Source organism: Dioscorea cayenensis, chromosome 12 (genome assembly GCF_009730915.1).
Source record: "Dioscorea cayenensis subsp. rotundata cultivar TDr96_F1 chromosome 12, TDr96_F1_v2_PseudoChromosome.rev07_lg8_w22 25.fasta, whole genome shotgun sequence".
Classification (NCBI taxonomy): domain Eukaryota; kingdom Viridiplantae; phylum Streptophyta; class Magnoliopsida; order Dioscoreales; family Dioscoreaceae; genus Dioscorea; species Dioscorea cayenensis.
Window position 1 is genome coordinate 15312483 of NC_052482.1, and position 14206 is coordinate 15326688.

Sequence of the window (14206 nt, forward strand, 5' to 3'; positions counted from 1 at the left end):
AGGGTTGAGAATCTATCTTGGTAATCCTTGTGAATAAGTGACACTTTATTAGGATTAGACAAAGCAAAGTTGAAGATGGTCGAGAGGGTGAGTCGAGGATAGCTGAACGTCCCATTTCCCTTCCAATGTGATTCATCCTACCTCCACGGTCCAAGAGTTCTTTGTGGTCACGATAGAGTGAAGTGCTAAGAGACAAACTCCACTAAGGGCTTAGTTACGCGAGCAATAGAGTGAAGTGTTAAAAGTAATCCTTAGTGCTGGGGGTTAATCGTGACTAAGGGGTCTTTCGTCTGGACCAAAGAGTTAGATCTATATTAGGGAATAGGGTTTATCACTTGAAATCCTTAGAGCTTCAAGCAACCATACATAGTGTGAGGCGCCAAGAGTATTCCTTTTGGCTAAGGCATAGTGTACTGGTTAGTCACGATTGACCTTAGGTTTGGGACCGTGTGTCTTTGGATTTTTACGACTCATTTAACTTCAATTAGGAGGTATAATACTAGTCTTGCACTTGAAACAATAGTCCTAGGGTGAGCATTGTCCGGGTACCCCATTTTACTATCAATTACCTCTCCTTATTCCTTTTGTTTGTTCTCTTTTCTCTTTTATTTGCATTGATACTTTGAATCAACATCACAACTTGGTTTTCACTATAGTTAAGTAGCAATACTTGCGTTTCCGAGCAACTATTCCCTGTGGATTCGACCACTCACTCGCCAGGGTATTTTATTACTTCGATGACACGTGCACTTGCGGCACACACGCAAGGGGTGTGTCATTTCCCCAGCTCTAAAGTCGGATCTTCCTTTTTCGGAAAGGGATCGTTAGTTGTTTACCGATGTTTAGATTTGGAATATCTCTATATCATCAAAGCCAGAAATGCGACTCTTTTCTGGAAAGATAGGTAGCCGGTTTAATGATTGTGCATTCTTGAACTTGTGGCCGGAGGAATTCAGAGTGAATTGCCACAGAATGGCACGATATGTGATCTCTGCTACCTGTTAGAGTCAACTCCGTTCGCTGCGAATCTAGATAGGGGACCCTATATGATCCGGTTATAGGATCATGCCGGTGAATCGAGAGATGAGAAATAGTGGTTATTCACGAGAAACGGTGTCTTCTCTGTGAAGTCTTTTTATAACTTTTCTTAATGATGGTGGTTTCGAGATGTCCGATGGTGAAGTTCTTTTGGCGTAACACTTGCCCGAGGAAAATCAATCTGTTCAACTGGTTGGCTTGGAAAAATAAAATTCTTACTCTTGAAAATCTAGCAAAAAGAAAGTGCAACCAACTTCCAACTGCTACTTGTGTTATGTGTTATGGTGGGATTGAATCAGTGGACCACCTTTTCATTGAGTGCACCCTTTTGTGAATTCTATTTGGGTTTACTTTATTAATATTCTTTGTATGCCTAATCCACCTAGTTCTATGAGCATACTTTGAACCTCGTGGAGGTTCTCGGTCAATTTGTCGTTAAGGAGCCTGGGGGACATAGTTGTTAAAGCAATTGTTTGGAATGTGTGGTTTGCTAGAAATGATCTTATTTATAATACCAATACTCGTCTGCATTTGATATTGTTCTGAAGGTTGACAATATGCTCTTGTCCTAGTTCTCTGCTGCTACAAATGACTCCAAGGAGAAGCTGGAGGGGTCCATGGCACACGCTCATTTACAGAAGTCCTGGATTTCTTAAGCTCTCGTGCTGCGACCTCTGGGGAGAGTCCTACGCCAGAAGAGGTTCATGACCTGAGTGTGAGGTAGTGCGCTTTGAGTGGAGTTGTGAAGGACGTCGTGTTCTTGTGGGGGTGTTTTATTTGGTTTTTTTCATATTATTGTATCACAACTAATGATTAGTTGTTTTATTCTTTTCTGTATAGTTTTTCATTTTAATGAAATGTGATTTATCCACCTTTCAAAAAAATTTTCATCAAAATTTTTTTTAAAAAACCCAAAAAAGAAAGGATTGATAAGAATTTAAAAATGGATTAATCAATCAAATTGAAAAATTACAAGATTAATAAATAATTTATCACAAAAAAATTCTGACTTTTGTGACGTGGATACTCAATATAATATTTTTAATAGATATAGATATACAATTTGTTTTTTTTTCTAATCTTTAATTTATGAAATAAGTACTTAAAAAAATAGATGTTTGGATTAATTTTGTGGATTACAGTATGAGTAACAAAATAGACTGTATTGCGTTATTCAAAAAACACTAAGGACCCGTTTGGATGGGGGTAATGGAGCTCTAGGTTTGGGAAACATTACCCCCTATCTATCTATACCCATGTTTGGGTACCTCTAGGCATGTTTTAGAATTCTAAGGAGAAGGCCATGTGATGGGGTCAACTAGCTCTTGTCATTACCCCACAAATTGGGGGTAATGCTTGGATTGAGGTGGGAATTGAGAATTTTAGCCTCTTTGCTTTATCATCAATCTTGTGTATTACATATAAAATAGTTAATTATAATAATAATTTCATATGAGCAATAATTTTAACTATTGATAGACAATATTAAACATAATTTCAACAATAATAAAATTGTAAAATAATTAATTCTAATAATTATTTACTCTAAATAATTAATATTAAAGTGAATAATGATAAAAATAAATTATTTATTTTAAATAATTAATTATAAAAATTTATAAAATATAAATATTTATTTATATGTACTTATTAATATATAAGTTTTCATTAATTATATTGAAGGCATTAAAAGTAATTTACATATAATTTTCTATCCCACTTTTCTCATTCTCAATATTTTATTCTTTTCAACCAAACAACTTTTTCATTCCCATTCCCATTCCTATTCCTATTACCATTACCATTATCATTCCTATTACCATTATCATTCCTATTCCGTGATCCAAACGGACTCTAAGAGTGAAAAATACACTGTAATTTTCAAATTTTCATTTTATTTTCTTTTATTTATTTATTTATTTATTTATTTACTTTTTCTCTGGTTCCCATCCCCTAGTCCCCTAGCAGCTCCCCTTAGCCAACGGGCTTCCATCAAATAACAAGCAATCCTAGCCTTTGTTCTTTTCAAGTTTTTTTGAAGTTTTCTCTATCTATTTCCTTTTTTTGTTCTTACATATATAAGTGCTTATTAGCTTAAAAATAATTAGCCTATGTTTAGCATTTTTAGCGGCAACTCATATTTTAGAAATTTTTTTATTAAATATTTTAGAAGCATTCCAAATACATTAACCTAAACACATCTAATTATAAAACCACAAATGTTTTATATAAATCGTGTCCAAATATATATTCACTAGAATTATTACTAGCAGCAATTGTGCCAGAAACACTTGTGATAATCATGAGTTAAAATGCTTATTTTAATCAATCCAAACAATTTGTATAAGGCAAACATGCCTTTCAAACAAAACAAATGTCATATACAATTAATATTATCCAAACGCGATTCTAATGTTGAATTTATCAGGCAAGGTCTAGTCATGAATTTCGAAAAAAAAAAATTGAAACTCAAGTAGATGATAATGGTAGAAAATGAGTTGCATGTGCTATTGGTCAACAAAATCAGATGGTTTTGTTTTTTGTTTGGGATCTCTGCACCAAAAGAATACTTCATCTATACCTCTCAAATTGCCTTTTCTATTCTGTGTTTATGCTCTGCAAAGACTTCATGTGCAATATCAGCAGAGACAAAGAATTGAGACTGTTCTTTCTTGTTTTATATGTTTAGGGGTCATTTCATTCTTTGAATTTGATTTGATTTGATTAGCATCTTTTTAAGGCATTATTCTAAATAACAAAATAAAAGATTGGTTAGTTGGGTATCCACTGCATATGGGAACCTTTCTCACTTGTTTACAAGACATGATATCTCAACCATCTTTGTATAATTGTTTTGAAACTTTTTTATTTGTACTATTGTCAGACTCTTGAAATCTCCTTCATATTTTGTCCTCTTGCCTTTTCAGTTGGTTTAATGGTTTTGGGATATGGATTCTGATTTGATCCAAAATTATCTCATTGATAAACGTATATAATTTCGATCCCTTGATGCTCTTTTAATTTATGTATTTGTGTGACTTGATTGGACATAAACAAAGATAAACTCTGCATGCCATTAAGTTCAAAGTTCAAACTCAATGTAAGGTTGCTTGAATTCCTAACTTATGTGATTTTTTTTATTTTTTTATTTTTTTATTTTTATTTTTTTTTATTTTTATTTTTTTTGGGTCGAAATGGCGAAAAGCATCTCCCCATAAAGGGATGTCAAAAGAGCATAAAGATGTGGTGATGCACTATTTACAATGACTTAATAACAGTCTAGAGATTTACTATATCATATGAGCTAATATGCAAGGCAATTAGAATCTGCAATGTATGTATAATATGATATATGAAGAGACCAAAGCCTCACAATGATAAATCTCCATTTTTTTGCAACTCTGGAGGTGTGGAGAATATGACTTTTTCCATAAAGAACCCCAATGAACAATGAATAAACAATAATTATACAATATTTTGCAATATTTTGCACAGAACTGTACATACTGTGGCACAAGGGAATTCGGCTTATACCACTCATTCACCATTCAAGATAACTTTTCATTAGGCTATCTAACTGTTGTTTAACTTATGTGATTAATTCATTATGTTTTGCGAAGCTAATTACAAATTAGTTTTTAAAAATTTAGACCATGTAGCATCCTTAAATATCTTTGGCCATCCTTGCTACCTTTAAACTTTGAATAAATAAATAAATAAAAAAATACCGCTCTTTTACTATTGAAAATAGCAGTTTACTTCAATTGATTTTGTGTAAACTATACAGGGCTATATATAAATATTGTGATTTACAACTATATCAAGATATGTGAGAGCGATCAACTAGTAACAAATTCAACAACTATATCAAAATAAGTGAGAGTTACAAATTTAACGACTTTATCAGGGTAAACAAGGCACATGGACATTTATTGGAGATAACAACAAAGCTTGTTTTATCTTATAACATTGTCCTACAAACTACTGCATCAAAATAATGATGTGATTGAATGAAATTCACAAGAATCACAACATTGATGAGGCATATTAAACAATTTTATATGTAATAGTGAAAATGAATAATATGACAGCTTAAAATAAATAAAATAACTTCAACCCAAAATTCTTCTCTTCTGACAATGTTTACTTATTAACAAGCATTTAAAATTGAAATCATTAAATTTGTGTTGATTGCATGCTTAAGTTGAAATCTTGTTAACAAATTACTACCTGATAAATGAAAAAACACATAAGATTAACTATAAATTAATTGATTGCTAACAACAATCAATTATAGCAAGAAAAAGTTCATAATAATTGAATGTAATATAACTATAGCTACCTAAAATGGAAAATTATTAACATAATTTAATTATCATTTCTATTTTGATAAATACAACAAATAATCAGATGATTTAGATTATGTGTAAGTTGAAAACCAAAAATTTATTCAAAATGTCTAAAATAAATAAAATAAGAAAAGGAAAAATGCATGAATAATATCAAACATTTTAAAATTATAAAAATGTAAATCAACATTAAGACAAAATAAATAGATAAAAAAATGAATTATTGTCTTTTCCTACAAGATCAAACAAATGAAAACATCCTATTTATTAAAAATCACCTCAGTATATTAAACGGAAGAAAACATTTGAAAAAAGTAACTCCATATGCCACGAATTTTTTTTTATTAATAAACGACAAGCGTCTCCCATTTAAAGAATTATTAAAAAAAAATAGATAGGTATAGAGATGCATCAGTTAAAGTGGCTTACAAATTTTTTAAAAAAATTTCTCTACCCTGCAACTCTAGAGGGATGGGTAAAACCACTGTTTGTTTCACAAGGGATCTATATCTAGGTTTGTCAATAGTATAAAAATAGTATTTGATCTAGATGTACAGTGTATAAATAGTAATTTTTTTAAAATAATTTTTTAAGTGAATTGTCAGATCCTTTTCCTCTATTTCTATTTGTGAAGCTTACATCTTGGCTTAAATGAACAACATATCTTGGCTTAAATGAACAACATACATATGGGCTGGTGTGCTCGTAGTTGCAATAATCAAAGGTAAGATATCATCTAATATTCCCTCTTTTTTTGAATTTATTTCATGGATTTGACCTCCCCCGGGTTATCAAACTTTGATTAGTGAAAATATTTAAGGTAATAATGTAGTTAATGTGATTAATTTTCCCTTCTGTTTTCTCTTTTGGAATATTTTAAAATATAATCACTTCATCCATTAGTTAAATATTTTTCAAAGCTAGTTAATGAAAATTAAGTCTATAAAAAGACTTGTACGGTCAATTAAATTATGCGACTTTATATTTGTGGTAATCCTGACAATTAAATATTTTTCAATAAATATTTTTTTATAAATATTTTTATGTTTGACTCATATGAAATTGCTAATTATTACCAATATATATTGATAGGAATCCGAGATTATGAGAAATTCTAAATTGGATAGGCACAAAAAATTGGCAAGAATAAACTAATTCATTTGAGAATGGTTACTAAAATTTTGCTAATATAGGTCTTTGTCATTTTGGTTGATTAGTAACTACTAAAACTTACTATAATACGATCATGTAGTATTGAAAATGATTGTTTCACTGAAAAGTTTGAAAGTAACGATTGGAATTGGATTGAAAATAAATTATTGATATTTTGAAACCATTTAGTTTAATTCATGAAATAATTTACTGATTTTATTTATAATTTTTTGCTAACTACATTTTGGTCTTTTGGCACCGAGTTTATGGTTCTCTGTATAAAATGTTCATGTCTTGCCAAAGAGGTGTGTTTGAATTTCAGCTCATATAAAGTGAGAGAACAATTGTTTGAGGTATTAACTCTACTTCTGTCCATATTTTTGCCCATGTTTGTCTAAAAGAAAAAAAAAAAATATCTAATTCTACATGTATGGACTCATTTGATCAATATATAATATTCTAGTATACTACTATGATTATTTTTTATATTAGAGAGCAAGAGTAATAATCTTTACAAATCTATTTTTTTTTAGTAATTAAGATTTTTTTGGTAGAATACCCGATTTAGTCTTTCTAATATAGTCAATCTATAATTTTGGTCACTCTAATTTGATTTGTCCTTAGGAGATCCCTCTATTTTAATATTTGAAAAATATAAGTCTCTCTCTAATATAGTTTGTCCTTAGGAAGTCCCTATGAGAACTTACATTTCTCAAATATTAAAATAGAGGGACTGCTAGGAACAAATTATATAAGAAGGACTAAAAGACAGATTAATTATATTAGAAGGACTAAATAGGGTATTTTATTTTATTTTTTAATGCTCCAGTGAGTGTCTTGTATTATAGGTGCCACTTAGATTTTTATTTCAAGGTAGGAATAAATGCCATAGTCTAAAAGTATTTTTCTTTAAGTAAACGGCACGCATGCGCATCATGATATGAGGTTATTTGAACCACATGATCAAATCATATTATGACAGAAGGCCTAATAAGTAATATTCACAATTTGGTATTATCTGAAATTCAATTTTTTATGTTTGAATTTATTTCAATAATTTGTTTAATTTCTATATTACTATGGCTCGCCACCGTTAAAATGCTTAAAATTCAAAATTCTAATCATATAAAAACATTGAAAATTTTTTATTATAATTTGTTTTTTAATAATATGAGGAAGCCACCGAACACACACTATTTTTGTCTCAACTATACATTAAAAGTCCACATAAGAACATATGCTTTAACCGCTCAACCATTACAACAATGGCAACATTATCTTGATTTTATAGTAAATTTATTAGTTAATATTAACCCAATAGCATTTTCTATTTTATTTAGCTTATAATAATAACAGTGATATATTCACAATATTGCCTATAGTGCTACAGTATTTGCCTAGTTGCTTTTATCTCTTCTCAATCATAATAAATAATCAACTTACACCAATTAATCAAATTTGTTAAATAATTACTAACAATTATCATATAAATAAAGAAAACATATATACTATAAGGTTTTTAGTTAATCAATGACAATTAGAATTTTTATTTTCTAATTAATTATATTATGGGTTTTTATTCTCTCTCCACTTTATTATGGATGATTGGTCAAAAATAATACATAATGAATACTTGATTTTTATTAAAGTTAAAGTTTTAAGCTATTGTAGGTTGATGATTTTGTAAATGGCTTAGTCACTAATATTAATAACCACAACGATGTCGCACGAACCTACATTTTGTAAAAAAATGTGCACATGAGAAAAAAGAGAGAAATTAAATATATTTTTTTTATGGACTTCATGAAATAAACGTGATTTATTCTTGAACTAAAATTAAGTGTTTAATATAAAAGTATCAATAATAATGTCTATGTGACATGAGTTCCAATATAATGCACATTTTGTTCACTTAGAAATTAATTTCAACAATAATTTATAAGCTTCAACTCATGGGCCATGCATGCTAGCATGGAGTGAATCCCAAAGTAGACCGGATACAAGGAATACCATGAATCTAGTTAAGTTCTTGCCATGTGGCCCAATAATGTTAATTAAAAGAAAATAAACTTGACCCCTGAAAATATTTTTAAAAAATGCATGTTAAGTTCGCGCCATGTGGCCCAACAATGTTAATTAAAAAAATAATCTTAACCCCTAAAAATATTTTAAAAAAACGCAAAAGATCCTAAAATTCCCAAAAAAAATTTTAAAAAAAAGGTAAATAAAAATTTAATAGAATGGAAAACATTAAATATTAAATATTTTATTAAGATTTAATTTGGAAAGATATAAAAAGACATAGCTAATAACCATCAAATTCCAAATCAAAAAAATTATATTAAAAAAATATAATATAATATATTAATAGGTTGATATTTTGATTATTTTTTAGGACCACAAATTAAATATACACTAACAAACAAATTTGAAAGAAAAAAAATATTATTATCACTAGGTAAGAGCACACAAGTTGGACGATCAATTTATAATCTGTATGTATACTCTTAACTATATTTTGACTATACGGCTCTTTTAGCATTTGTCAATAGTAATAATAATAATAATATTATTATTATTAAAAAAAGAAAAATTGAGGACCTTGCTGGCTGTGCTGGCGGGGCCCATGGGCCGAGAACCCCTAGTGGGTTGAGCTGGCATGGCCCGTCAATCCAAGTAAAATCTGAATATCTTAAACAATTTATGTTTATTTGAAGAAATATATATATATATATATATATATTAACTATAGATTACAATTAAATAAAAGTGTCCCTTTCTTCGACATAAAACGCGTCCTTGATGTTTTTCTAAGCAAATGAGCCTTCTCACTGCAGTGCATTGTTTTCCAAATAAAATTATAAATAATTATAAAATCTTTACACTGTGTTCTTTAAAGTAATTTATTAAAAAATAAAATGGTCCTATTTTTGGCATCCCAAAAATATAAAGCAAGCTCTTTGAACGCAAACTAATAATTTAATTTGAATTCCCTAACATTGTACAAAAATATATATTATAGTAAAGTACATTAAATACAATGGACATATGTAATATTTGGGGTATTCTTGAAACCTAATGAAATCGTTTAACTGGATCGAGCTATATGTTTTCATTAATTAAGTTCGGTTTATTATTTTATACAAATAAGGTTTAGTTTGCTTTAAGGGTTGTAAAACCTAAACTGAACTAGACTGAACCAGAATAATTGAAAGTTATAAAATATATTAGTCTATTATTATGTATTAAACTTTATTTATTTTATAATTTTTTATAGTACCTTCCATATTGTTACTTTCTTCTCTCAACTAGGGCTAAAAATACCCATTATTCAAGTCCCAAACTTTTTTTTTTTTTTAATAAAGGGAATAAGTTATTTATCTCAATCAATGTTTTGAGAGGGAGTTGATCTCTCAACCTTTCATTTAGCAATTATTGAGGTCTAAAAATTTTTTCTCAAATTTCTTCATTTTTTAATATTGTGCAACTTTGGCACAACTACCTCACAACATGTCAAAGGCATGCAAGTAAAAATTCAATAGCTATGATAGCATTTTGAGGTTAACTATATGAAAATAATTAATTTTAAATCAGTTAATTTAATAAAATTTTTTACTTGGCAGATAGCATGTTAAGAACTAAGGTCAAATAGACTATGTTTAAGATTACTTGAAGATGTCTAGAAGACTAGGACTAAGAATGAATGTTGGGACAATAAGAAGAGGTGCAAAAGTATTCAAACTCTTTGCATTGTTAAAACTAGCAAATGCCAAGGACTAGATGGGAAGATGACTTTACTACATTTTATAATTTAAATGATAAGTGAGAAGGCAACAAGTGACTTAAATGCAAGCCGAACCCAACGTTAGACTAATCCAATGATTAAGATATTCGTTCTCATGTGAGAATCAAAGGTTCAATTCCCACCATAGCGTATGATGAGCAAGGTTCCATGTGCATGGGCGGTGTAAGGTCCCTCATGTACATGGTGAGGACAGGTCATATATTCAAGATAAACCCACGCTTGACCATGACATTGACTTGTCTACTTTATATATATATATATATATATATAAAATGAAACTCCTTCAATAATAAACAAAGTATGGGGTATTGCTAGAGAATTAGGAATAATGTGCCATCTGCAGTTTGCAAATGATTTGCTTGTGTTGACAAATGTAGGTATTGAGGATGTAAGAATTATCAAGCTGATTCTTTACCTCTTTGAAGGTATGTCAGGATTAACCATCAACTGCCATAAGTCAAGTCTTTACTCAACCCTCTCTGGACTCTTGCATGAGGAGGCAATAACACAAACCCTAAATTGCAATAAGGGTATGCTCCTGCCATGTACTTAAGGCTTCTCTCTTAGGTCGGAGATGAAGATGACAAGATGGGGAATTGTTGGATGCCAAAGTTAGGTCTAAGTTAGTTATCTGGAAGACCAAATTCCTATCCCTTAGAGGTAAACTAACATTACTCAACTCTGTTTTGTCTTCAGTCTCAACATACTGGATGTCAACTTCCAAACTACCTAGTTGGGTGGTCAAATCAATTGGTCAAATCAGGAAGGACTTCCTCTTGTCATGACTAGATATAGACCACCCTAAAGCATGATTGGTCAATTGGAAGTGACTATGTAACCCCTGAGACCATCGAGGTTAGGGAATTTTGAACCTAGAAGACTTCAATAATGCTCTTTTAGGGAAATAGTTGTGGAAAATATCCATGGGCACTCCTTGGTGTGGCACGAAATGATTCAATTCAACTATTATCAAGAAACCCCCACCAAGGACCTCTTCTGCCTGTCAGCCATAGGGAGTCCTTTTTTGGAATTGACTACTCAGATACTTGTTCTCATTTAGAGCTTGCATTTTACCTACAGTCAAAGATGGTGAAAAAACACTGTTTTGGTTTGATAGATGTGTTGGAAACTATACACCTACTAATCTTTGGCTGGATTGGTTCAGATCCACTTAGCACCCATCTGGCACCCTATGGGACTTGCCACTCATGATGCACTTTCCCTAGTTTCCAACTGATTAGAACAATGTTACGAGGCTCCTTCATGACGCAATTACTCAATCCTCTAGAGATATGAAAAGATGGTGTCTTACATTTAATGGAATCTATACAGTCAAATCTTTCTACGCGTTCCTCAACTAAGGGGCACCTTATGTGCGACTATTGACATAATTTGGAGAAGTTTGTTGATGAGTGTACATTTACTCATTATTTAATATCATTTTGTACACTCATTAGGCATGTATTAGAATACTACTGTGGAATTCAATGATAAACATGATGAATATTGTATCTTCAAGCTTCGGGTAGTGCTTAACGATGAGAGAGAGAGAGAGAGAGAGAGAGAGAGAGAGAGAGAGCTAAAAGAAGCATTCTAGAGCTAAAACGATAAATATGGAGCTCTCTAGGCATCAACTATTGAAGAACAGACTAAATAAACCCACTTACAGGAATCCTATGACCATGTTTACGGCTGTAAGTCTCATCCAAAGAACATTATAGGCATGCTTATGCCCGTAAGGAGAAGCATAAAGACAACAAAGGGACTTACAGGTAGAGGTTACCCCCGTAAATCAGATTGTAAGGACTGTCCAAAGGAGCTCACAAGGATCAATATAGGGCAGTAAGGTGGTCACAAGGACAATTTAAAGAAGTTTATTATCCAGTGCTTAGGGCCATAAACCTGGACCGTATCACCAAATAGAAGACTTTATTGATGGGACTTTTAGTCGTAAGTGATCCCATAAGGCTTTGCGACCTATCATCTCTAGCTCTTTACTATCGCGTTCTTACGTCTTTAAGCAGCTCGTGAGTGGCTAGGTATAAATATTCCTAAATAGGGTTGCGAGGGGATCTTTTATTCTTTTGATGGCAAGGCTTGAGGTGATTCTCTAAAGCTTTGGAGACAAATCAAGGGGAGAAATAGCCAGCTTACCTTAAAGGATGGAGATTGGAGCCGTCAGAGAGTTTCTTAGCGACGTCTTTGGAAGGTTCTTGGGAAGATTCGATGGCAATCTCAATGATGCAATTGGGAAGGGGGTTTCTATGTTTTCATTTATTCTTATTGCGCCTTGTGAATTGTATTATTGTTCTCTATTAATAGAGAACTAATTTTTATAGATGTTTGGGCATAGATGAACTCTAGGATTCAATTCAATCGCGTGTTCTCAATGTCTTGATTACTATCGAGGTGAAAACCCTAGTTTCATGTATGATTTGCTTGTGTGGTAAGTGGAAAGACCCACTTAGCATAGGCATGCCGTGATTGGAGGGAATTGTGAGTAAGCCTTGAAATTGGGTACTTTAGAATCGAGAGTTCTCCTCCCACAATCCTACCGAGTGAATTAACAAGTAATTTCATGCTCTTTGTAATCATAGAGAATAGATTGTAGGATAAATCGCATTTCTATTCTGTATGGTATTAGTGTCTATCATTTTATAAGAAGGGTTGTCTACATATTGAATTCTTGTTAATTCACATTGAGATTTCATTGAGTGCAATTGAATCATGGGGTGTCTGTATTAGCACTGTACTGGATTAGTTACTATTCACTTTTGCAAGATGGGGGTAATATTTTTAGGATTTCTCTTAGTTCAAATAGGATTGCTAACTAACAATCTTTGTACTGGACTTAAAAAACCTAGAGGGATTCTAGTCCGAGCATCCTGTTTTCCTTTGCTTATTCAACCGATTCTATTTTCGTATTCTTGATTTTTGTTTTTGTTTTTTATTCATGTTCACACATCACAATTTTTGGTAGGCTAGTTTTCGGAGTTAGGATTAGTACTAATACTCTCTATTTTCCCTGTGGATCGATGCCCTGCACTTGAGCACATTTTAGTACTTGATCGACATATATCCTTGCGTTTCCTATCATTTGTTCCATAGGAAAATCAATTTATTTAATTAATTAGCATGGGACAACAACATCCTCACCTTGGAAAATTTGGCAACAAGGAAATGTGATAGACTCCCAACAACCACTTGTGTTCTTTGTCATGCAACTAATGAAACAACAAATCACTTGCTTTTACTTTACCCCATAGTAGTGCTTATTTGGCACTTCTTCATCCATGATTTCAAACTACCTGGCCTACTATTGTCCCTACGAGAGTTATGGGTATGCTGGAGATCTCAGCTTCCCTCTCGAGTGAGAGAAGCTGGGGATCTCATTACCAGGGTCATAACCCGGAGTATTTGGCTAGAAAGGGATGCACACATTTTTCCTGGTATTTATTCTCCTGTCCTTCTATGATTTTGAAGATTATTCATATGTTATTGTCTTGGGTTAGTATAGCCTAAGCAACAAAGAAAGTTAGACAGGAGGAACTACTGCTACAATTAATCGTAGTCTGCAGTTCCCTGAGATAAAAACATAGAACTATACGAGAATTGATCAGCTGAGCAGGTAGGGAGTGGGCCCTATTGTTATGCTCGTAGTTTTGTGTATTGTAACCCTGAGGGACATGGTTTTGCTATTATGTATAACCCTGCTGTTACCTTATGCTTTTCTCTTTTTCTTTTGTTGTATGTGGACAGCATCCACTGCTAGTGGACTACCTTGTTACCTTTTTTTTTGTAATGAATGTGGTTTATCTAATTTTAATAATAATAATAATAATAATAATAATAATAATAATAA